General features: G+C 39.1%; 1 protein-coding gene across 3 annotated transcripts in view; it reads right to left on the minus strand.

Moving 5' to 3' along the window:
• The window catches only part of tmem121ab (transmembrane protein 121Ab), a 95,918-nt gene that overhangs the window by 64,677 nt on the left and 3,942 nt on the right, over positions 1-27,299 (minus strand). For 2 of the 3 annotated variants that reach the window (XM_037537550.1, XM_037537549.1), the window contains exon 3: positions 814-1,044. The exons of the other annotated variant lie outside the window; for it this stretch is intronic. The gene's annotated coding sequence lies outside the window, so the exon portion shown is untranslated. The remainder of the gene's footprint in view (positions 1-813; positions 1,045-27,299) is intronic. 3 annotated transcript variants of the gene reach the window in all.

The raw sequence follows: 27,299 nt of genomic DNA on the forward strand, positions 1-27,299 counted from the left end.
AAAAAAAACTTAGACCTGCATGAATTCCATGTAGGTTTAAGCTGGTTTATGTTGGTCTGGTGCCGGTTTAAGCTGGTCACCCAAAACACCAACATTTCTGATGTTAAAGTAATTAAAATCAACACCAACTTAACCAGTTTTAATTTTTCTCATTGCAATTATTCCTCAAATTCCACAAACAAGTTTGAGCAAAAGACATAATTACTGACTGGTGTTTATGAGAAAGCTGTTTTAGAGTATCCCATTGTGTAGTTGTTTACCTTGAAAAATTGCCACGAAACATGTTTACACACACAAACCATATGGTTTCACACCTATGCATGAAGTCCTAATTTGCTTGGGAACATGACTCACAAGAAACTTTATTGTGGAAGATGTTTTAGGCCTTTAAGGTTTGTAGTCAATGGCATTTAAGTAAGCTAGGAAGAAGAAGCCTCTGACGTAAGCTTGCAAGATTATGATAGCTAGCTGCATCTCTAACTCACCAGTATAGATACCTCTTCAGTGGGTCAGCTACAGCTAAACACAGAAAGGTCTCTCTCTTTCCGCTGCTCACCAAATACCTCCATCCAACAGGTGAGTGCAAGTCATCAGAAAAAATATCAGCTGTCAGCAACTGAACCTCCAACACCACCACTCCAACTTCGCTGCTCCGCTTCCACACAGAATCAGCTGCCTGTGGGCCTGAGTACACACGAGAGTTTGGCAAAACATCCATGCATGTAACCGCTAACAGGCTCTGTGATGTTCCTCTACCATCAGCTTTTAGTATATCATCACGACAACATGCCATACAACACGTCAGTAACTCACCCGTAACGCTAAATGAGAAGCGAAGTGGCGGTCTGCGGACAGGTTCTGACGGCAACTCCTCTATTTCAGGTGCCCCGAGCCCAGCTGTGAGGACGTGTTTGACAACCGTGTCCAGTTGCAGCATCAAACGGCACAGCAGGAACGCTGATGCGATACGGCCATCTGTTAAGCTGTCAGTGTTTTTGCCTGCAGCTGCTTGGGACCAGGCTCACACCAGCTGTCTATCTGGCGCTGGAGAGACGAGAGACGAAGTGTCAAGCCCAAGCCTATCAACTGTTTAACAGACAGGGCATGTGAAGGGGAGATTTGGCTGCTTGTGGTGGGAGCAGGGAGCAAGATAAATGTTTGCTAACAGGACAGGAGTTGTAAAATACAGATATGCATAGATTAAAGGTTGCACTGATGCCCGCAAGAACACTACACCTTCATGTTATGGGAGATAACCATAGCTTCTACAAACAGTGGATGTAATTGCAGGCTGCCTATATGCACAGTATGACCAAAGGTATCCAGATATTTGTCCTTCCAACAATTCTGCCAAAACCCAGGATGCTAATAGGCAGTTGGACCCCCCTTTAATTACAATAACAGCCCTTGCTGTGGGCAGGCCACTAGATGTTGGGATGCGATTGCTGGGATTTAGTTCCATTCAGCCCCAAAAGCATTAGTCAGACACTAGAAACTGGCTGATAAAACTTATCAGAAACTTATCATTATGATTTATGAATAGTTCTTGGCTTGGACATTTTTTGACAAGTACTTCCAACTTTGAAAAAGTTCCCACACATTTCTGAAGGATTCTTTAGAGAACCGGAAGTGGCTCTTCTTTGGCATCTTTATTCTTAAGAGTGTTTGGAAACTTTTAGACATACAGTGTCACTGCTTCTTTTTTCAAATGATGAATGTCCTGTAAAGACTGGCCCAGAAGCTCTAACCATGTTCCAAGTTTGTAACCCCAAATATGTTTAGTGAAACTTTTAGTGGATAGTGAAACCATCCACCAGTGTTGGTTCTCTATGGAACAAAACCATTTTTTTTTTGGCTTTATTTTCAGGAGTGTAGCTGAAACTGCCGATTAGAAGGCAGCGTTTGGAAACTTTGATGTACCTTATATGTGCTTCTATTGTGAAGTGATGAATGTCCTGTAAAGACTGGCCCAGAAGCTCTAACCATGTTCCAAGTTTGTAACCCCAAATATGTTTAGTGAAACTTTTAGTGGATAGTGAAACCATCCACCAGTGTTGGTTCTCTATGGAACAAAACCATTTTTTTTTTGGCTTTATTTTCAGGAGTGTAGCTGAAACTGCCGATTAGAAGGCAGCGTTTGGAAACTTTGATGTACCTTATATGTGCTTCTATTGTGAAGTGATGAATGTCCTGTAAAGACTGGCCCAGAAGCTCTAACCATGTTCCAAGTTTGAGAGCTTTGTTGAGCAAAAGCCCATTTCCCTGTACACTTGGAGCACAAACACTTCTCCGGAAAGGTACAAAGCTCTTTGCTTCACTGAACAGGAAAATAAACCCACAAAAAGTTAATATTACAAAAAATGTGAGCACAGGCTGGTGGTTTCAGACACATTCCTGGGCTTTCAGTGCTATGAAGAGCATGACTTCTTTCTGCTTGAATACACACTCAGTTGGGCTCATGAGGGACTTGATTGTGAGCTGATTAGCTTGGAAGTTAAGCTGTGAGGAGCAGTGGTGCTTTGGATTTCTGTCAGGAAAAAGCAAAACTCCTATCCACATCCATATGGAGGTGACTGCCTGATGGACATGTTCCAATGGAACAACACATAAGAGCACTTGTAGTTGTGATTAATGGTAGCCCAACAGGGCTAATATTAGTTCTGGAATATCAGCGTAAAGAAATTTAGGAATTAGACTGCAGTGGTGAGGAAGCTTCTCTTTTGATTTGATGCTCAGGCACCAATTATGTCTGATAGGAATGTAATTTAATAACCGGTAACAGTCATTGAGAATTTCCCCGTTGTTGAGGATTTCCCCGTTGTGGGACTAATAAAGGACTATCTTATCAGTTTTAACCCTGGGATGTTTCCTGGTCCTTGCAGTGCCAATAGTGAATCATCATTGCAAATTCTTTTTAGTTTAAGATTAGCTTTAATGTGGCTCTGGGAAACCAGTCTAGAGTCATTATTGTTGCTTCGCTATGAATACAATTTGTATTGTGTAGTCATTGTAATATAATTACATTATTATAATCTAATAATATAATATAATATGATATCTCAACTAAATGTGCTATGGATTGAAAGTTTCAAAATTTCTCCACTTGTTTTAATTAGGCACGGCTGAGATATAATTCATATAAACATACAGGATGCCCTTGTCATTGTTGACTAAGGCTTCTAAAGGTTAAGCTGTAGTAGTCACATTCAGACAGGCTGATTCAAGTGCTCTGCTTGCCTCTCTGAACATTTGCTTAGACATGCTGGGCTCCCTGGTGAGCTTGCTTACGGGGAGAGTGTATTTACATACAGTGAGCTCAGGGAAGTGGATGCGTGTTGGCTGATGATCGCATGGCGGAAAAGATTGTTCCATTGACTGCACACCATCCAGAAATAATCTGCCACATAGTGCACTGCAGCTGGCATAATCCCCAACCTGACCTAAGCACTTTTGGAACCCAATTAGTTTCCCACAAGGATGTTGCCTAATGTAATTTGTCAAGATTTGATTAGATGGTGGTTAAAGTATCTTTGTAATTCCCCCACTCCGCGACCCTGACGGAGAAGCGGCTTGGAAAATGGATGGATGGATGTAATTCCCCCAAATTCTCACAGATAACCCAGACTGAAAGCCTATAGTACAGACATTTATGCCAGAGATAAACCACAGGACACTCTCAAGAACAATAACAACACTCCACATGGCTGGCTCTAATTTTTGTTAATGTAGTCGTGAGATACATGACAACAGGACTTTTACTGAGGGAGATCAGTTCAGACTGTAACTCCTCTGCAAACTTCTACAGAGCCACAGTGGAGAGCATCTTGACCAGCTACATCACTGTCTGGTATGGCAGCACCACCCATAGAGGACATATATGACAACCGATGTGAGAGGAAAGCCAACAACATATCCTCGGACCCCACACATCCCAGCCACCCCTTGTTCCATCCTCAGCCATCCGGAAAGAGGTACTGGAACATCCGAGCCAGAACCACCAGGTTCAAGAACAATCTCTATCCCCGAGCTGTCAAACTGGTCACACCGGCAGCATCGACCTGAGCTTAACAACAACACTACAGTCTGTTACTGATCAGCCTGATCACCCAGCACACTACACACTGAGCTCCACCAGCTCAGAGGACTGTATGCTGTGCACTTCATCTCTGGCTGAGCCTTATTTCTAGTATATTTATATATTTATACTGTTACTGTTTATTTAAGATGTTACCTGAACATTATGCTGCTACTCTCTACCTGCACTGTACACTTTATATACAGATCACTGTTTACATTCTGCGTTGACTGTACTGGACTGCAACTCCCCATGCACATTTCTGTCTATATACCTGATACACTGGAATATCTGACCATGCACTAACTGTCTATATGTCCAGTACACCTATAACACTTGCCTATGCACATCTTGTCTGTTTTTTACTGTCTTTGTCTTTGCACTGTTTACTATGCATCTCTTATTACTGCACTGGAAAAGCAGCCCGGCAGTGTTTCGTTATACTGTACTACCCTGTATTGTATAATGACACAGTTGAATTGAATTGAATTGAATTAAAAACACACACACACACTGCAGATTCATACTGGATTAAAATCACTCCACAGTTATTACTGTCAGACTGTAAAAACTACACACTGCATATTCATACTGGATTAAAATTGCTCACAATGATATGTAGATCGCTAGGAAATTGCAGTTTTTATCAGCGATAAAAAATACTTAATTTGTAATCACTGATAAAATCGATTGATTATATTATTATCGTATGAATGTGATGAAATGGGATACGGTGTGTCTTTTTTTGTGGAAATACAGATGTCAAATGTCTTTTATATTTTTGACATTACAACAAATGGCAAAAGTGCAAACCTGGCAATAAAGAATATAAATAAAATGTAAATGTAATTAATTGTGTATGTAATTACATATAATTCATTATCTAATGTGAACTGAACATTTAGTAAATTACAGTACTGCCTGTAGACGTCTTAGAGTTAAATAATAGTACCACGTCAGGTGAAACTCGTGCGGCTCCATAAGGGCTTTACACAAAACACCAGTGATCATGGCGGTGTGAGGAAGAATGAACAGTGGAAGTGTGAATAGGTTGATATTATTCATGCACTACATATCTCACACAGCCTGGCCTGGAAAGCCCTCTGCATGGCCGCACGCTATGAGTATTCATCAGACAGAGTAAGATTTTGCCCAAGGTCTTCATTCTGTTCAGTTTCTGTGCAGGAAAAAAAGCCTGTCAGAATATAATAGCGTTTATGTGAGTAGCACCGCAGGGCCAGTCAAGACAGGGCCAGAAGTCGAGCTGAAGAGTTTGTTAGTGTAATATAAGCCCACTTTAAAGACAGGACAGTTATACAGGGAGTATTCTGACAGGTTGTTATTATTATTATTATTTTGATCATTATTATTATTATTAATGTTATTATTATTACTATTATTATATATTAATTGTGCATTCTGGTCATTAAGTACAAACTATTCAATATTAAGGAGATATTTCTTAGGAGACTGGATATAAGATAATCCACTTGCACAAGTAAGGGAAATCAAAGGAATATGAAGGAGTTCAAAAAGCTATTAAAAGCTATAGAGAAAATGGGACCCCCAGTAACCCAAGACCTGGCAGATCCCCAAAACTGTCCCCATCAACTCCCCCAAACTGCACTTTGGTCTTTGAGAGAGAGGAGATCAATGAAGCTGTTTAAGATCTGAAAACGTCCACTGATGTTTCTGTCCGTCCTTCAACTGTGAGAAGACGACTCAGCGCTGTGGGTCTGAAAGGATGTGCAGCTGTCAAGAAGACCTCACTGAGAAAAGAAGACACATCAAACAAAGAAGCTGAACAATGGACTGACCACCCCAGAGTCCAGACCTCAGCATCACTGAATGTGTTTGATTACTTCTGAAAAAGATCAGCCAGCTTCTAAGTCTGAACTTTGGAGGTGTGTCTGCAGGTGTTTTCCCTGACGCTGTTACATAAATAACTTGGATTTAACCCCTTAAAATCCCAAGCTTATTACATATCCTCAGTCGGGTGGGCCCTGGCCAATTAAGAGGTTAATGGCTGTTTTGACTAGACTTTAGACTAGTCAAATAAATGACCTATGCACAGCGACATACATTGTGATTATATGTAATTACATAATTTCAAAAATATTTTTCTTTTGACAAAACAGCCACACAACATAAAACTCTCCTCAAATTCCAATCACAAATCAGAAAATTGGTATGGGTTAAAGATTTAGAATCTGTGTTTTCCACACCAGTTCTCTTCTTGTTTCAGTGAGTTATGAGTGACAAAGAAAAAAAAACATAAAAAACACACATTTGTAAACGAGGCTGCTGGTACTGCTGCACTCCCAGACTTCAAAAATAATTATCATTAAAAATAATAACAATAAAAAAGCAGTGCACTGTAAACATCCTTCCATGAGCAGCATGAATGAATTTGACCCATTGACTTTCTTACTTTCTCAATAATTAGTTTCCTGAAAGTTACTGAATAACTTGGATTAGATATTGAAAAACTCATAGCTGTAATGTAATATTTCATATTTAGGTACTGAATAATTCATAGTAGGAAACAAATACTTTAGAGATCATAGTAGTTACTGGATAAGGTATAGTAGTTCTTGAATAATGTAAGATTATACAACTGAACTTAAATCTAAAACTACTGAGGTGTAGAAAAATATGACTACAGATTTCTTTGAAATAAACAAAAACAAGTTGATTATAGGAGATACATCATTTATAACAGTTACTGAATGATTTGCAGTAGTTATTGACTCATTTGTATTTTTTAATATTTAAAGAATTATTCATAGTAATTACTGAATAATTCATAGTATTTGCTGAATAAATCCTAGCAGTTATTGAATAATTGATAGTTATATTACATTTTATATAATTATCAGTTAAGACTATGAAAAATAAATGTGGTAACTGGCAATTTAACTGGTTTTATTTGACTTAAAGAAATACTTAAAAAACAATGCAAAGCTAAATTTGAAATTTCTTGAATGGAAAAAAGAATAGCTCATGTTTAGCTATAGATAAATCAGAGCGTCTCTGTGTGGATGGTGACTCAGCACACTGTGTTTGCACAAGCAGAGCTCTCCACTAACACGTGCAGAATGTGGTTTGGCATTGTCTTGCTGAAATAAGCAGGACGTCCCTGAAAAAGACGCTGCTTGGATGGCAGCAGATGTTGCTCCAAAACCTGTATGTACCTTTCAGCATTAATGGGGCCTTCACAGATGTGCCGGTTACCCCTGCCATGGGCACTAACACCCCCCACACCATCAGAGATGCTGGCTTTTGAACTTTGCGCTGAAAACAATCCAGACAGTCCTTTTCCTCTTTGGCCCGGAGGACACGACGTCCATGATTTCCAAAAACAGTGTGAAATGTGGACGCGTCAGACCACAGGACACTTTTCCACTCTGCGTCAGTCCATCTCAGATGAGCTCGGCCCAGAGAAGCCGGCGGCGTTTCTGGGTGGTGTTGATATCTGGCTTCGCTTTGCATGGCAGAGTTTTAACTTGCACTTGTAGAGTTCACTGACAGTGGTTTTCTGAAGTGTTCCTGAGCCCATGTGGGAATATCCGTTACAGAATGATGTGGGTTTTTAATGCAGTGCCGCCTGAGGGGTCGAAGGTCACGGGCATTCAATGTTGGTTTTCTGCCTTGCCGCTTACTTGCAGAGATTTCTCTAGATTCCCTGAATCTTTTGATGATATTATGGACTGTAGATGATGAAATCCCTAAATTCCTTGCAGTTGCACGTTGAGAAACGTTGTTCTTAAACTGTTGGACTATTTGCTCACGCAGTTGTTCACTAAGTGGTGAACCTCGCCCGTCCTTGCTTGTGACTGACTGAGCCTTTCAGGGACGCTCCCTTTATACCCAGTCATGACACTCACCTGTTTCCAATTAACCTGTTCACCTGTGGTTGTATGTGTGTGAAGTGTGTATAAGTGTGTCACTGTCCTCACAGACCTACTCTGATTTAGCATCAGCATCGCAGAGAGAAGGTGAGAGAGGAAAGTTCTGATGCTGCAATCACTGACCGGCAGATCTCAGTGGAGACTCTAACTGACCTCCAGCCACAAAATCACTGAAACTTATGAGTGATAAATGAACTTGAATTGCAGATGTTTTAATTCAAATTGATTTTGAAAATGTTAGTGTGTGAACGATTTTAAAAGTGTAGCTGACAAACTTTGACTTGTCCATATTATCCATGCAGGAATGTTATTATATAAATAGCTGCTGCTACAACCACTAACACTGCTATGCTTCTCTGAGTACAAAGTATGTCAGTGCAGTTTATAAAACATCAATAAAAATCTCTGCAGTTGCAGGTTTTCTTACTATTATTATTATTATTATTATTATTAGTAGTAGTAGTAGTAGTAGTAGTATTATCAATAATAATATTACTATTGTTAAAATAATGTTTTATCATGTCATTTAAACTATTGCAAATATCCTAGTTTTCTCTTTGTCCGTTTATCTTCTGGATTTTTGCTTTAATCTGTAAAGCACAGTGAAATACAGCTGTTTATGCAGAAGATAATAATAATAATAATAATAATAATAATGAATATGCCATTCTTATTGTTAGTGTGGTTATTGATTTTATTGCTGGTTTTCTTGTTGATTTTGTTGCTGGTGTTGTTGTAGGAGCGGTGGTAAGTCGTAAACAGTGATGTGCTCTGTCAGTGCAGTGTGAGTGGAGGATCAGACAATGAGTGCTGATCTAGGGAGGGTCTGTTTGTTTACTGAGTATAAACAGATCATCCTGTTTATGTCTTAACATTCTTATTACTGCCTCATACGTCTGAATGGAAACACTGAACTCGGCCCAACACACACACACACACACACACACACACACACACACACACACACACACACACACACACACACACACACACACACACACAAAAACAGACACACACACACAAACACATAAACAGACACACACACACACACACACACACAAACACACAAACAGACATACACACACACACACACACACTGAGAGGGTTGTGAGGTTTGCGTGGTCTCAGAGGAGATGTTGTCGGACAGCAGCGGTGCACAGCCAGCAGGGTTACTGCCGTGTCGGCCTCGTTTCCACGGAAACAAATGGCTGCTTAGGTTGACAGAATTGGCAGATGACAAACGAAAGTATGAGTTTCAGAGTGTGTGTGAGTGTGTGTGTGTGTGTGTATGTGTGTGTGTTTAAGTGTGTTTCAAACTGCAGTGTGTGTGGGAACAGGAAACATTTATATTATGGGTAATAAACAAATATTTTATTATGAGACAATAGAAATTAAATTTGGATATAACTAAAGGAGTCAGTGTTCAGCTTGTATAGCAGTGCAGATTCACTGTCCTCTGAAAAGAACTCCACACACAGCCATTAATGTCTAAATAGCTGGCAACACAAGTGAGTCCACCTCACAGTGAACGTGTCCAAATTGTGCTCAAAGTGTGAATATTTTGTGTGACCATCATTATTATCTAGTACTGTTTTAACCCTCTTGGGCATGGAATTCACCAGAGCTTCACAGGTTGCTACAGGAATCCTCTTCCACTCCTCCATGATGACGTCCCGGAGCTGGTGGATGTTAGACACCTTGAGGAGGGTTTAGGTCTGGAGACATACTTGGCCAGTCCATCACCTTTATCTTCATTTACCTTCAAGGCAGTTGTCATCTTGGAGGTGTGTTTGGGGTCGCTCTGGAGTTGGAAAACTGCCATGCGGCGCAGTTTCTGAAGGGAGGGGATCATGCTCTGCTTCAGAATGTCACAGTACATGTTGGAATTCATTGTTTATCTCTGAACCACAGCTCCCCAGCAGCACTCATGCAGCTCCAGACCATGCTGCTACCACCATCATGCTTGACTGTAGGCAAGAGACAGTTGTCTTGGTGCTCCTCACATGCTGGACACCATCTGAGCCAAACAAGTTTATCTTGGTCTCGTCAGACCACAGAACATGGTTCCAGTAATCCATGTTCTTGGACTGCTTGTCTTCAGCAAACTGTTTCTGGACTTTCTTGTGTGTCAGCTTCAGAAGAGGCTTCCTCCTGGGACGACAGCCATGCAGACTGAGTTGATGCATTGTGCGGTGCATGGTCTGAGCTCTGACAGGGTGACCTCCCACTTCTTCAGCCTCTGCAGCAATGCTGGCAGCACTCATACGTCTATTTTTTGAAGCCAACCTCTGGATATGATGCTGAACACGTGGACTTAACTTCTTTGGTCGACCCTGGCAAAGCTGTATAACCTTGAGCACCCTGCTATAGCTCAGTTTTAGGGTGTTAGCAGTCCTCTTATAGCCTAGGCGTCTTCTGCAACAATTCTGTTTCTCACATCCTCACATACAAAGTTCTTTGCCATGAGGTGCCATTATTAAATATCCAGTGGCCAGTATGAAAGAATTGTAACCAAAACACCAAATTTAATAGCCCTGCTCTCCATGCACATCTGGAGCCTTGTAACTATAACTAGTCACATGCCACCAGGGAGGGACAACGACACAATTGGACACAATTTGGACACGTTCACTGTGAGGTGTATTACATATATTACATATATTACATATACTGTATATATAGTTATATACAGTATATGTAATATGAAGTTTACCTATGGTAAATTCAGTTGATTGGACATGATTTGGAAAGACGCATATCTGTCTATATAAGGTCTCCCTGGTGACAATCAGAGCAAAAACCAAGCCAGAGGAGAAAAGAATTGCCTGTAGAGCTCAGCGACAGCGATCTGGAGAAAGCTACAAAAAAATTCTGCTACACTGAAAGTTCCCAAGAGCACAGTGGCCTCCATAATTCTTAAATGGACGAAGTTTGGAACAACCAGGACTTTTCCTAGAGCTGGCCACCCGACCAAAGTAAAGTAATCAGGGTAGAAGGGCTTTGGTAGGAGAGGTGACAAAGAACCCAATTGTCATCTGGCTGAGCTCCAAAGATCCTTTGTGCAGATGGGAGAAACTTCCAGAAAGTCAACCTTCACTGTAGCACTCATCCAATCTGGGCTTTATGGCAGCATGGCCAGAAAGAAGGCTCTACTCAGCAAAAGACACATGAAAGCCCACCTGACCAACATGACTCTCAGACTGTGAGAAACAAGATTCTCTGCTCTGATGAAAACAATATTACATAATATATTATAATACTTTTTGGCTTCAATGCTGAGCGTCATGTCTGGAAGAAACCAGGCCCTGCTCACCTGCCCTAGAGTGCCCTTTTTTATATGTATATATATGTGTGTGTGTGTGTGTGTATATATATATATATACTGCTCAAAAAAATAAAGGGAACACTTAAACAACACAATATAACTCCAAGTAAATCAAACTTCTGTGAAATCAAACTGTCCACTTAGGAAGCAACACTGATTGACCCCTGCACTGTTTTTTTGAGCAGTGTATATATAACTTATTTTCTATAGAGTGATTACCTGAGCCTCACCACAAGCATTTCAATGCATAAATGTCTTGACATGTTGTGCAAATGACAAATGAACTTGAGTGAAGCATGGTGGTGGCAGCATCATGCTGTGGAATTGCTTTCAGCAGCTGGGACAGGGAGCCTGGTCAGGGTTAAAGATAAAGCTGAATGGAGCAAAGTACAGTGATATTGTTAATGAAAACCTGATCCAGGGACCTCAGACAGGGCGAAGGTTCAACTTCCAGCAAGACAATGACCCTAAACACACAGCCAAGACAACACAAGAATGGCTTAGGGACAACTCTGTCAATGTCCTTGAGTGGCCCAGCCAGAGCCCTGACTTTAACCCATCTCTGGAGAGACCTGAAAATGGCTGTCCACTGATGGTCCCCATCCAAACTGACAGAGCTTGAGAGGGTCTGCAGAGACCAATAGCAGAAAATCCAGATGTGCAAACCTTGGGGCATCATATCCAAGAAGACTGGAGGCTGCAATTCCTGCAATTCGAGGAAAGGGTCTGAATAATTGTAAGTGCAATATTTTAGTTTTCCTTTTTCAATCAATTTTCAAAAAAAGTCATCACATCATCATAGGGTAGTGAGTGCAATTTGATGGGGAAAACGTGAATCTTGTTATTTTAGCACAAGGCTGCAAAAAGAAATGTAAAAAATCAATTTCTCTCTCTCTCTTCCTACCTCTCTCTCTCTCTCTCTCTCTCTCTCTCTCTCTATAGAAAAGCACAGTCTGAGCGATTTCTTTCATTTTATGAATTTCTCAATATTCTAGTCACCCCTTTCTTTTTTAACACTTCATCTTTGTGTTCATTCCAAGAAATTCTGAATGAGCTTCAGTTGGAAGCACAAATAGCCAGAAATCTTTTTATCTTAAAGCAGCTTGACTCAGCATGACCAAATGTTTCTGCAGTGATGACCTTTTAGAAGGAAATTACATACAAAAGCTCAAGCTGCTTTGTATAAATCTATGGGGGTCCAGTGAAGTTTCATGTGAAATCTAAATGAAAGATTGATACATTCATCAGCTACTTTATCAGAAACTGACCAATACTGAATGGGATAGAGAGGGCTGATAAACTGAGCAGCAGCAGACAGACTGTAGCCTGTAACTGTTTACCTACATGGTGGATATGTAAGATGAGTGGAGCTCATCAAGTAGCCAATAAGTGGAGGTACAAGGTAGGTGTTTCTAATAAAGTGGCCAGGTAGTCGAAGTACAAGGTAGGTGTACTTCCACTATAAAGTGGCCAGTTAGTAGAAGTTAGTGGAAGTACAAGATATATGTTTCTAATAAAGTGGCCAGTTAGTGAAAATACAAGGTAGGTGTTTCTAATAAAGTGTCCAGTGAGTGGAAGTACGAGGTAGGATTATTGAAGAGGTGTGTTTTTTGTCCTTATTTTTGATCAAGTTTTGATGTGTTGGGTGTGAAATGAAGGAGTGCATGGTTGTGTAAGTTGTAAGACAGCAGCTTTTACAAACACTCGTGAATAAGTACACCACACACACCCCGATACCCTAAACCCTAGTAGAAGGGTTTGTGGAGATTACTGTCATCTATCTGCTGTATTAGAGGGTCTGGAAAGGCTAGCAGACACTCTAGCCTCTGTGTATCTGTGACACTCATCCACTACAGACACACTCCAGCTCTGCTCACATTAACCAACATTAGCTCATACAGCTTATTTCTCTCTACCCCCCCCCCCCCCCCCCCCCCAACAGCCACACAGCCATTTATTTTCATAACTTGTTGGGATGTGAGGTCTCACATGTGTCACATAGGTATTAAATATATGCAAGTACTATAATAATAATAATAATAATAAGTCCCATATATATATATATATATATATATATATATATATATATATATATATATATATATATATATATATATATATATATAGGGGTGGCACGGTAGCGTGGTGGGTAGCGCTGTCGCCTCACAGCAAGGAGGGCCTAGGTTCTAGAGGTCCTCTCTGTGTGGAGTTTGCATGTTCTCCCCGTGTCTGTCTGGGTTTCCTCAGGGTTCTCTGGTTTCCTCCCACAGTCCAAAGACATGCAGTCAGGCCAATTGGACAGGCTACATTGCCCCTGGATGTGAGTGACTGTCTGTGTCTGTCTCTCTGCCCTGCGATGGACTGGCGACCTGTCCAGGGTGTATCCTGCCTTCTGCCCGAAGACTGCTGGGACGGGCTCCAGCACCCCCCCGCGACCCTGACGGAGAAGCGGCTTAGAAAATGGATGGATGGATGGATGGATATAAATATATATATATATATATATATATATATATTTATTTATTTATATGTATTGCACCCAAAAGGGGTGTTCTACTGTTACAAGCTTGATGTTATAACAACACAAGAACTTTGCTGCTATAAAGAACACTTTGCAAAAAGGTTCTAGATTGAACCATGTACAGCACATTCAAAGGGATACTTTCACGATGCAAAGAACGCTTTAATCATGCAAAGGGTTCTTTGAGTGTTCATGAACCATTTTATTTACTGAAGACCCTTAAAACATCTTTTTCAACAGTGTATTCAATAGAGTCTATAGATATGAATATGGCTGTGTTTGGAATTATTTGGATTGTAACAGGCTGCAAAATGCTAAACCAACTTCTAAGACTGAACTGTGGAGGTATGTTTGCAGATTTCTGAGAAACTGAAAGCGAGTCTCCTGAAAAAAATGTGTTTTCTGCTTTGTTCCTGAGACCGAACAAATGACTTACTGCATGGTACTGTATGTGTAATAATAATATAATATAGTACGTATCTATACGTAAAAAGAAACCTAACCCTAAACCTAGACCTAATCCTCACCTCAGGAAGCAATGAGAAGGTTTCATTCTGTTCGTTATAAATTAGTGGTGTAAAGTCGGATGTTTTTTGTGCCTGTTTTTCCTACAAAGTCAGATTATTAATAGCTTCAGAATATATGGAAACAAACAAACACACCACACACAATACACCGTTCAGGTACTTAGACAATCCCTAGTCCATCAAAGGAAGAAACAGGTTGATAATCACAGGTCGTAAAGCAGAGGGAAACAGTTTCTGTGAGATATCACGCTAAATTAATGTTTATTGCTTTTTACAGCCTGCTGGTGCTACTTTGTTGTGACGGAGAGGATGCTTTAACAGGCCTTGCAGCCCCTTCATCACTATTTACGCCTTAAAACCTCATTCATTCTGATGTGTGATTACAGCCCAAGAAGCAATTTCCTCATTGTTATGCGAAAAACTCTCAACACCATTAACCAAATGAAACTATGACAAAATGACGTTAAGGCACTGAAGAATAGACACGTGCAAAGAAGGACGAAATGACAAGAAGGTCAAAATGTTAAGTAGATATGGAACATTTTCCTGAAAATATAACCTAATATAATAAAACATACCATAGCAAAACATTTACCGATGTAAAGGCCTCTATTTGGGACATCAGTGACACTTTATTTTGAGTGGTCTTATTCAATGGGCTCTCAGTAACACATCAAATACACATGAGAGTTAGGATTAGGCCCAGGATGAGAGTTAGGGTTAGGTTTGGGGTGAGGTTAAGGTTTGGGTTAGGATTAGGGCCAGGGTGAGGGTTAGGGTTAACTTTTGGATTGACGTTAAGTTTAGGGTAACACTTTGTTTGGACGGTCCACTGTAGATTCTCTGTAAATGTTTATTGTTTATTTATTTATTGTTAATGTCTTTAAGTAACATTCAACTAAATAGCCATTAAATCCAACTGACTGTGAAGTTGAATGTTACTTGGATGGCCCCCTGTAGGTGTTCTGTAAATGTTCTGTAAATAAAATTAATTCATCTGAACTTCAAGTTCAAGTGTGAAAAAGTTTATTAAATCTATTCCTAACCCTAAACCTAACCCTAACCTTATGCTCAAGGCAAAACCTACATTTACCCCTAGCCCTAACCATAATGTCCTTGATAATCAACTAAACATCACCAGAAAGTTTGTTAATGATTTTAGTATATGTCTATTAATCTATTCTATCAAATTTAATAATCATTAATATACCTTTCAAAATAAAGGGTGACCAAGTTTAAGGTTCAGATTAGGACCAGGGTGAGGATTAGGGTTAGGTTTTGGATGGAGGTCAAGTTTAGGGTTAGGATATTGGCCAGGGTTAGGATTAGTTTTTGGTTAGGGTTGAGTATGATTTGGTTTTGTGTAAAGGAAATAACATATCGACACATCTACTTAATGTAAGTAATGTATCATCAATGCATCTATAAGATATTTGCTTCAATGTATTCAAATGCTTCACTTCTGCTACTTCACTGACATGTTATTGATGTGTTACTGATAATCTGTTTATTAATCATCTACAAAAACATTCCAAACAAAGTGTTACCAGTAATGCTTGGAATTTTTTTTTAATCTTTAGAATTATTAATTTATTAATTAAGAATTTATTAATGAGAAAATGTAGCAAATTTAAATTTTAAGCTTTTAAGCCACACCTGAATCCTGTCTGACTTGACTGGTGCAATCAGTCAGTACTGAACTTTACTAAATGGACTCCATTGAACAGGCATAGAGGCATTTGAAGGCCAGATTGAGAGGCGCCACTCTTACATTCTTTATAATAAGTCATTTTATCATGCCAAAAAGCAAGAAAATTAATTTTGGCCTCAGGAAAACGTAGGTGCCCACCTTAAGGGGGGTGGCTATACTGCAATTTTCAAGCATTTCATGGCGTACGTAACAGCAATCCGTTGCATCATTGCAAAGCACGTGAGCGTGGTTGCAAGTGCAAGACATCAAAGACTTTGGAGAAGAGAACTGTCAGAAATGCCAACAGCAACCCCTGGATCTCTGTGAAGATGACAGTTGCTGAACTGACCTCTTCTGGACTTGAAACTTCAAAGAAGACTTTTGTGAGAGCTCTTCATTATGGTGGGCTTCTAGGTCATCACTCAAGGAAAGCTCTACTGCTCACACATCACCACATTAAAGCAAGGCTGAGGTTTGCTTGTGTCTTTTTGGTCTGATGAGACGAAACTAAACCTGTTCAAACATATAAAGGTTGCTTTTGTTTGGCGAAAGAAGGGACAGGCACAGTTCCCATCAGTGAAACATGGTGGTGGCAGTATAAGGCTGTGGGGCTGTTTTGCTGCTGCAGGCACAGGGAACACCTTGTTTGGTGAACGGGATCATAAAGAAAGAAAATTATGTTGATATATTTTGGACGACATTTTGGATGATAATGTGAAAATATCTACTGCCAGTTTGGCTTTAGGTTGCCATTGGGTCTTCAAGTAAGACAGTGACCCAAAGTACACATCCAGATTTGTCCAAAACGTTTTGAAGGACACCAAAAACAAGGTCCTGGAGTGGCCTTTCCAAAGCCCAGATCCTAATTGTACAGAGAAGCTATGGCAGGGGCTCAAGATTAAGGTCCATGCTTGAAAACTGTAATTTGGAGAAGCTAGAACAGTTTGCCCTGGAGGAATGGGCTAAGATCCCTCAAGAGACATGTGCCAACCTAGATAGGAACTATGGTAAAAGCTTGCTGTCAGAAAGGTTACACTATTAATTGTCGAGGGTATATAATTTTGGACTTGTCATTTTTTTTGATGTTTCAACTCTTTCAGTACTGGTAATTTGCTTGGAACAGCTCAGGGTTTTGTTTGATTCCATGAAAGGGGCTAATAATATTGACCTTAACTGTCTTGAAGTCTGAATTTGAAGCATGAATGTGCAGACTATTGACCATGTTTGTAGAGAACAGTGTCATACAGCATCAGAAACCAGTGTTCTTCTTGGCTCAAGCTGTCAAGCTGACAGTTCTCTGAAATATACATTGACAAACTGTCATAAAAGCAGGGTTAAGGTTATGTGACATATATTTCTATTGAATATAGAACTACTTCTCTACTAAACACTTCTAAACAGACCTTTGACATATGTCTGCAGAACTGGATGAAGCATCAAAAACAAAAAAAAATTTCCAGTTTATAAATCATGTTTACAGCAGCTAAAATCTTCTGCAGTGGGCTCTGAGCAGCAGGTCGCTGATCACAGCCCCCCATGGACTCCTGATTCTCCATTAGATTCAATATGCTGCCATCAGCCAATCAGCAGCTCAGAAAAATGCTGGCTCAGGATGTTGAAGAAAACACCCTTGACCAATCTAGTGGCCAGTGGGGAACTCTCAATGCCTTCTCGGCCTTCAAAGAAACATAAACACAAAATACACGTATTTATTTTTTTGTTTATATTTGTTTCAAAAATCATCATATATGTATTTGACCTCTGAAAATGCTATAATAATACTCTTATGTCATTGTTAAATTTTGGTTGAAATGCCGGCCAACATAAATTATGATATAATACACCATTTTTCAGAAGTTTCAGGAGTTATTATTAATAATAATCGACATCAAGAAGTATTTCACCAAGAAATGTAGTTTCTTTAGAGCATGGTATCAAAGCAAAGCATGGATGAGTAGAATGTTCTGTCGCCTTTTGCTGTGTCCTGTGATCGTTTCATGAATTTTTTACTTTTTTGTCGTATAACAATGAATATATGATAACACAGCACTGATCAATGCAAAACACTTTATAAGTACTTTTTGGTCATCAAATTATCACTGAGTCTTATTTAGTACTAATCCAGCAGTGTCTCTCTTCTCACACTGGGGCTGAATCTCAAACGGCTCCCTGCTCCCTACATTGTGGACTACATAGGAATTTAAATACTGGATTCTGCACCGCAAAGATGCAAAATACAGCTAAGAAACAGTCAGACACTTCTGCATTCAATAAATGATGCACTATTTGGCTGTAGAGGATAGAATCTCTTACTTTCATAGATCGCACACAGTTTAGGGTGGAGAAAGCCATGTTTACTTAACCTGGTGATTTAACCTGGGTTTGATGCTACTTCTAACTTAAACGTGAACATTTGAAGCGTGTAATCCATTCAAATGACATTTTTAGACTTTTATACTGCTGTTTTACAGTAAATCATACCGGAAGTATTTTAATTCAAGCCTGTCATATTAATGATGAAGTTGTTTAGAATGTTTGCTATCTTTTAGCCTGTTAGCTAGCTGACCAGCCTAATTCTCATAGTCATGCTGCTGCGGTCCATGCTGCTGTTATTTGTCCACCCCTTTATTTGCACCTTCTATTTATTGTTTATGTTACTTGGGAGTTAACTGGACCATGAGTACAATGTTTCGTTCCACCTCATGTACCACATGTGATGCGAATGACAATAAAGCCTTATCTTATCTTATCTTCTAGTAAAGAACATAAATTGTCACCCCCTTAGTTTAAATAAAAAACAGGTTCTTACTTCATCAATATGACATACTCAGTTGTCCATGCGAGCAGCATTGGAGTCAAAGATTAAAGTATTTTTTCTCATGCTGTGGTACAGTAATACATAATTCAGCTGTTGTGAGGCGTCCAAAGGCGACAAAAGTGGCTCAGCCAATCAGATTTAAGGATGGGAGCTGTTTTCTAAAAATATAACTTTGACCATATGACCATAACTGTATTCAAATTATAGTATATATTCTCCAAATATACAGGAAACATGTGTGTGCTCACTACAGACATTACACTTTGGTTCCATAAGATTTGAGCATCTTGCTGTAAGGCACCACTCTAAACAGTCCTTTTGGAACCTTTTTTGTTATGATGCTGTGTTCATTTGCAGGCAGCACTTGTGCTGGAGGCAAAACTTTTTCCAGTATGTTTTTGTTTTTGTGGATGAGGCAGAATTTAACTGTGTGGGAGGACTGTGGTTTTTACACCTCCACCTTACTCAGCATTCTTTAAACCCACTGGGGATTGTTTTTCCTCGTGCTGTTGGAAAGTCTCTGACCTCCAGCCCCACCTCAGGCCATTTAGGAGGAATATTGAGTTTACTTTTTATGTAACATTACTTTCACAAGTGTTTGTGACTGCAAAATGTTTTTCCATGATAAAAAATAAAATAAAGGACAAAGTAAACGAACATATCCATAAATAATTCGGATCGTGCTGCGGTTTCCGTGTATTGTCTCTACTCTGTAGTTGTATACAACAGCAGCGTCCGTAGCAGCAGCAGCACACTCACTGTGACATTGCTGAACAAATAACGTTAAAGCTCTGAATGCACTGGATTCAAATATGTACATCAGGTCTACATGAATAAAATATACATGATCATCATCACAGTCATTGCCAAAAGGAAGTCAGCTGAAAGAGGTAATTGTGTTGATGTAACGTTTTATTGATAAGCAATTAATGCACACATCTTAATCAAGTGCATTCAAGTCAATGAGACCTTAGTCTGTCACATCGCTTGGTGTAAAAATACATGGGGTGTATGATCATTACATGATGTTGATATACACATAATACACATGGAACAAAGCAATTGCATGTAGGTTTTTATGCGTATATAACACATAACATTATTACATGTAGATACTTGTGTGTGTGTGTGTGTTTGTGTGTGTTTATAGTCAGACTGTAATCAGTGTGATGACCTGTGCTGGTGTACACTGCGCTGTGTTTGGTTCACTGTGTGCAGAATCTGCAGATGATTGTCCTCTGTCTCCATTCCTGCACTGTATCTGTTCTGCTGTGCATTAGAGCAGCTATCCATCAGCCCTGCCAGCTCACTATCGATCAGAATGGAAGCCTTTATGTCAGTCAGGGATTTAACTCCACAGCCTATTTAAAGATTCTGAGAGCAGAGCACAGGGAAAGAGCGACAGAGACAGGAGACACAGGGGGATAAAAATGTGGGAAATATATAATATAAAGTAATGATAAAGAAGTGAAAATTATATGACCAGAGAGAGAAACAAAACACAATTGAGCTCTAAAGTCATATTACCAACATAGTATTAATGTGTAATAATAAGTTTAGCACCCGGACTCTTTTAATATGGAGCCATACTGTTGTAATACCTGCAGAATGTAGTTTGACATTGTCTTGCTGAAATAAGCAAGGCCTTCCTTGAAAAAGACGTCATCTGGATGGCAGCATATGTTGCCAAAACATGTATATATTGTGCGGCATTAATGGCACCTTCACAGATGTGCGTGTCACCCATGCCATGTGCACTCATGCACCCCTATACCATCATAAATAGTCTCTTTTGAACTCTGTGCTGATAATAAGCCTGATGGTCTTTAGACCAGAGGACATAGTATCCATGATTTCCAAAAAGAAATTCAAATGTTGTTTTGTCGGACCACAGGACACTTCTTCAATTCCCCTCAGTCCATTTTAAATGAGCTCAGACCCAGAGAAGGTGGCAGCATTTCTGTGTCATTTATATGTTTATATATGGTTTCTTCCATCCCAACTTATTGACCTCAAATTCAAAATGGGCAGTTTTTCAAAAAACAATAAAATTTCTCAGTTTCAACATCTGATGCGTCGTCTTTGTATTGTTTTCAATTAAATATAAGGTTTAAATGATTTGCGTATCATTGCTTATTGTTTTTATTTACATTTTGCACAGTGTCCCAACTTTTTTTGGAAATGGGGTTGTAGATATAAGGTTTTATTCCAACAGTGATATTATTATTAGTATTACTATTATCATTAGGCTCTATATTGTGTTTTCACAGCATTAATATCAGCTTAATGGGGAATATGATCTTGGTGTTCAACCCCATTACTCACTTCAACTCTGTTATTCAGCCCTTTATGATGAACACAGCTCATATTGTTTCTGATTTGACAGTCTGAGGTGTGAAAATAACATCTTCGAAAGGTTAAGCACTTACTTTGATTAAGATTTTGTCAAAAAAACACCAAAAAAAAAAGTGAATTTGTAAGTTTTGAGTTTTGAGGCATAATTTGATGTCTATTCATGGAGGGTGCCATATGGATTATTTAGCATTAATGTAGTAAAAACTGATTCCATAGTATAGTATATATATATATATATAGTAGAGTATATATTTATATTATATACTATACTATATATTATACTTTGTATGACTGTGTAACATATATATTAGTATAACAGTAACATGTTTATTAACACAGAACAGACTATTCTACATGTGTGCAGTAGGAGCTAGTTAATGAGTTGAGGTCCTGCTGATTCTCCTGCAGAGTTTTATTGGAGATCTAATCAGATCCACCTGGTTCCTCCATTCAGATTGTCCTGAACGCTTCATCAACTCAGTCAGCTGTGTTGCGTCAGGCTGTGTTCACTGTAAGGCGCTGTTACTAACAGAGAGAAAACGAGGCTTTCTCACATAGAATATGTTACAATAGAGATGTTCACACTAGCACAGCAAAAGGTCTCAGCCTTTTGCCTTTTTATAGCCCTTCAAATTGTTAACCTTTGAACCTATACTTTGCTGACCTTGAACCAGGGAGTCAATGAGTAGGCAATATTTTGGCATTTTGGCATTAAACATGTAGCCTGTGTTTCAGATTGTCTTCAAAAATAAAAGTATCAGTTAGACGCTGAGCTTGTTTGGGTTCCTGTGGTCGGTAGTTTGCTGTGGTTCATGCTGGAGTGTTTCAGTCTCGCCACTGCAGAGAGTGGCTTGCAACATGCATTTGCCCTGACAGTGTGAGTGCAGCACTGCCACACCAGTGGAATATTCTGCAACAAACTGCATCGGTAAGATTAGAAAACAACAAATGTGCTGCACTGATGTTAGAAAATTGACTCGTAAAATGATTTTACACAATGATTTGCAGCCTCTCACATGGGAATGTGTGTGCTTTCATAATAAGAGCTATTACTTTCACAAATCGTACACTGCAGGATTTCTATCATCTCCTACACCTGTTATAATTGCCTTATTATCTTTACTACATTTGACATTTTGCTTTCAGGAGACCCAAATCAACTAGACCATTCTGAATGGTTCACTTGTAATTACTGCACTGACTGACCAAATGGCATTCAACAAAGCGTAATTTAACCCGTCTGTTTTGTTGCAGGTCAAATTGACTAATTTCAAAGTTTTAAAATACAGGAAAAACATTTTTTTGATCATTTCTGGAGTATGTAACCTTTTCCGCTGGGCTCAATCAATTGTAATACAAATTGAAAATGGAAAATGACTAATTAAATGTGTTTGCAGGCCCTCTGCATGTTTGTATTACACACATACTGTCCTATATAATCATATAGTCCTACCAACATCATGCAAGTTGAGCAATATGAGCAGAAAAATGACAGACAGCCCAGGAGACTCAGGAACTCATCCTTAATCAGGATAGTGAAGTAGAGGAGGAAGGGTCTCACAGTGAAGTCGATCTCGAGATCAGTTCTGATCATGATGATAAACTGATTTCCATTCAAAACTAATACTGAACTAAATCTAAAACTTTTTCCTTCTCCTGCAAAGCTAACATTTTGGAGATACAAGGTTTTGTTCCAACAGCAATTTTTATATATATGAAAACAAACAAGAAAAAGCTCATTTTTACATTATAACCTTGAACACATTTACATATGACTACCCCTTTGGCCTACAGCACTTTAGCCCTGCCTATTCACATTGAGGTTATAAGGAGTTATGTAATTGGACATTTTAGCCTGGATTTCTTTTTGAATGTGGCTTTAATGATTTCCTAGCACAAAAAATGTACATGTCTGAAATTTTATCACAGTGCAGTTTATTAACAACATGTGTGTTATATTTAAATTCTGCCAGAACTGTAGTAACATTTTATCAGCATTATTAAGGTCTGCTTCAAAACAAAAGGGTTAAAATCTTGAAACACTCAGTGGAAGATTGTCCAGTCAGATTTTTTTTTTCCTGTGGTATCTATATGGATACAATCAAGCGAGCTCTGCCATTAGTTAGGGCTTCAGGAGCTGATATGAAGGCTTTTTCGATTATGTCATGGTTTTCTCCTCCCACTACTACATGTGCTCCTTTGTTTTGATCTTCCATGTGCATTGGTTTTGGTTTTCTAGTCATGCCCCTTGTTTGGTTACTCCTCCCCTGATTGTCTCCACCTGTTTTCCACCTGTCCCTCGTTATCCCTGTTGTATTTAAGCCCTGTGTTTGCACTTGGTCTTGGCTGGTCTTTGTCCTTGTCCTGTTTGGATCTTTGTAGTTTGAATTGTCGTTTGACGCATTTTGATTTGTTTGCTGTGTGTCTCTGTTGTGTTTATCTTGGTTCTTAGTTTGTCTGTCCGCCCTCAACTCGGTGTAGATTATTGGAACCTGGACTGTCTCGACTACGACCCGGGATTTGTCCTTAATAAATCTCGCTTATCTCATCACGTGCGTCCGCCTCCTCGCTCCATGTTACAGATTAACTAACGACATAATTAGAAAGTGGCGGAGAAATCAACTAATCACGTCTTGATTTACAATAGAAGCAAGTTTGTGAGACAAGAAATGCCACCCTTTGCCATCTGAAAGTTATTTTGAGAGTTTTCAGTTAATTGCCTGGTATTGAAAACAGCAGCTCTAGGCCAGGACTCTTCACAGAAGACATACAAGATAACATGTATGTTAACATCTGTCACAAGCTTCAAGCAAAACATATGGAAAATCACTAATAAGTTTTAATTGTCTGCATTTAATCTAGAATAACAATGAATAACATAATGTTAGAAATTATATAGAGGTGCTAGCCAAAGTCAACATTTTCATAAAGAAGTTTCAGTTCCACATGGTGATACAGGGCAGCCAGTCACAACAGAGCACATTTACATATATCAGTCTTAAAGGCACAGTGACAGAAAAACAGTTTAATTCTAAATGATAAAGAAAAGTTGGAAAATGGTGAAATTGATACAACTGTTAGAAGTGGACATAAAAGCGTTTAATGTAGTCTGTAAGTATTAAATTATTAAGTTATTATTGTTAGCAAGTTTTAAAAAGTAATATTTACTCCCAATTCATATAGTCTATATTGTGACAGCCTGCTTAATTCTAAGGATAAAGAGTGGCTACAAAAATGATCATATAAATATGAATTTTGGTATATAAAACAGTATAAATGTCATAACTTGACTTCAAAGAAATAGAGGAAGAAATTGGAGCAAAGTCAATACATTCTTCAACACAGTGAAGGCTTTGATGGATGATGACAAGCACAGCAGGCATTTAAATCACTGTAGCACACAGCTGTCCTCCAGTGAGGTAGTTATCACTGCGAAGTGACAAAACTGATCCAGCACACAACATCTGTCTGACTGCAGCTGAGTCTCCGTTGCTCCCTGCCTGAGTTATTGTGATGAAGCTCATCTGAAATGAATTACAGCAGAACTTTTCCTCTTCTGTCCTTGCGTGACACTTTCAGTTTAATTTGTCTGAACCAACAAAACCAACTTCGTGTAAACTCTCGATTTCTTGTCACAAACACTTTGCTTGATAATTCATTAAATAATTTAGAATTAGAGAGAACTCAGGCCAAGATCCAGGGAGAAGTAGATGTTAATGAAAATCCATCTCCAAACCCATTAAACATGGGACCGGGGGGATGTTATCTATTCCATTTCCAACAGTGCTGTTGGAATTTAAACAGCAAATTTATGTGCGTCTCAATCTGGGGAAAGAAAGGGATGTGATTTTGCCTTAGGAATAATATGTGCTCTTTTGCAAGTAAAGCAGCCACTTCAACATCAGTATGTTTTCGTAAATAAATGAATCAGCCTTTTGGAGGAGATTGAGAGAATAGCACGTATGAGTCAGTACGAGTCAGTGCTGCAAGTACTGGCATTTCTCAACTGAAAGATTATTCTACTTCTTCTGTTTTAAATTATTAGACTTAACTCTTCAGTGCAAGAAATAGCCATTTTGTCATTTAATCTGCCCATTAATAATGTTATTTCTCAGTGCTAATGTTGCATTTATTTGATAAGAAGCAAACACACAAATCGGAATATAAATCACTCTTAACTCACCTTTTTTTTAAAAAGTCATTCTGACAAAACCAGACAACAGCACGGACTTTCTGAACTGAACTAGACTACACCATCTAAAAAAATCACAGTGCATCCAACAATAAAGAGAGCTTTGTGTATCTTTTACACAGTGATAGAAAAAAGAGTTTCTGGTTCTACATGCTGACAAGTTTTACTATGACCAACATGCACATGACCCAACTCTAACTAAGCGGAATTCAAAGGAGTTAAGGACTCATCACCAAATTTTCCAAAAGAACTGTCAGCAGAGATAGTTAGTCATTTGTCATTTGAGATGGATGGTTATCAATTGTACTGCTATATTGTAGTGAAGAAGAAGTGGTGTTTATGAAGTCGATCAAAATAATATCCATTTTTTTTCAGATTAAATTCCTCCAACTAGGACTCCCGCAGTCTCAAGATACCACCGGCGCTAGGAGGACAAAGACAAGTACAAGCTTCCTCCAAGTCATGTGAACCCAGGCTCTGAATGTTTTCAATCTGCCTCTAACACAACATCGTTAGACTGCTGAACATGCTCGTAGGAGAACACTAACCACTGGTTCTGTTAGGCCAGCTAACAGATGCCTGTGGCAGCTGGCATTGCACTCAGTGATGGAGGGCATGGACTCCTGGCCATGGATGGCTGTAGCATCACGGGGGATTGAACTTGCTGTCTCCTGATGGTAGGGCTAAAGCTTCAAATGTCAAACTGGGGGCCTTCTGGGCCAAAGTGTTGTGGAAATTATCGTGTACTCATTTAACACCCTAAATTCGGTTCAAGAAGGTTTCTAACCAAGTGTGTTCAATGAGGCACCATGCTGAAGTCTGCTGTCTTTTGGCCTGCAAGGACTCGAACCTGACACATATGGCTTAGATGATTGCACCCCAGGAGGCCTAAACTCTCAAAGTAGCTACCTTGCTTGTTTGCGGAGTTCATTAGTTAATATGAAATGATATAGTGCACTACTCTGAACATATACTCACAGAAAACTCTACATTTATACAGACTTATGTGTAGACTCAAACAAAGCTTCACTTCTCTTGAGCGTGAATTGGTGCATTAGCCGTATTGCTTACTTGGTATCGCTGCTCAATAGTAGTTCCACTAACATGAAATAATCTCCAAAGTGCCCTAATATTTTTTAACTTGAAAACTTCAATTAATGCAATAATGAATATGTTATTTTTTATTCCAACCATTAAATTTCAGCACCTCTAAGCTTCCTGTGTCCAAGTCTGGAAAGTGAAGTAAAAGAACTGCTAAATTGTTGTTGACTTCAGCTGCAAGTGTTGCCAAAGACAGAGGAGAACACCCTTGAGTACTATTAAGTCTTTTGGATCCAGTTTTGAACAGCTACCATAAAACTATAAGCTGAAACCTTTTTTTATAGGCTCTAGTAGTTGGTGTTATAAAAAATATGAGAGGTTCAATATACAGTCAATATTGTACCTGTGGTACTATTTTCAGTATACATTAATACTAAATGCTAAGCATTTTCAAACTATTTCAACAAAGCCATTATTATTTTGGTAACTAATACAATTACAGGAAATTTCAGTAGTTCACTCTCTCAGTCATTCTTTGACTTTCTCATTCACTCTTTCTCACTCTGTGGTCTTATTCTTTTCTTGATCCCATCTCACTGTCAGCGTCGAAACTATTAGAATTGAATTCAGCTCTTAAGGCAGCTTAGCTTTGACCAATTTATCCACAGTCCTTAGGGAAAAAAGGCTGGAGAGGAACATAAGGCAACAAAGGAACCAACCAAACCATATCAAACCAGACCAAACCTAATCAAAATAATCCCAACCAGAACATTCTATCAAGGCCAAATCTAACTAGATCAAAACCAAGCAGACCAAATTCAATCAGAATCTCCAGCTATGGACC

This window comes from Pygocentrus nattereri, chromosome 4 (assembly GCF_015220715.1).
Source record: "Pygocentrus nattereri isolate fPygNat1 chromosome 4, fPygNat1.pri, whole genome shotgun sequence".
Classification (NCBI taxonomy): Eukaryota; Metazoa; Chordata; class Actinopteri; order Characiformes; family Serrasalmidae; genus Pygocentrus; species Pygocentrus nattereri.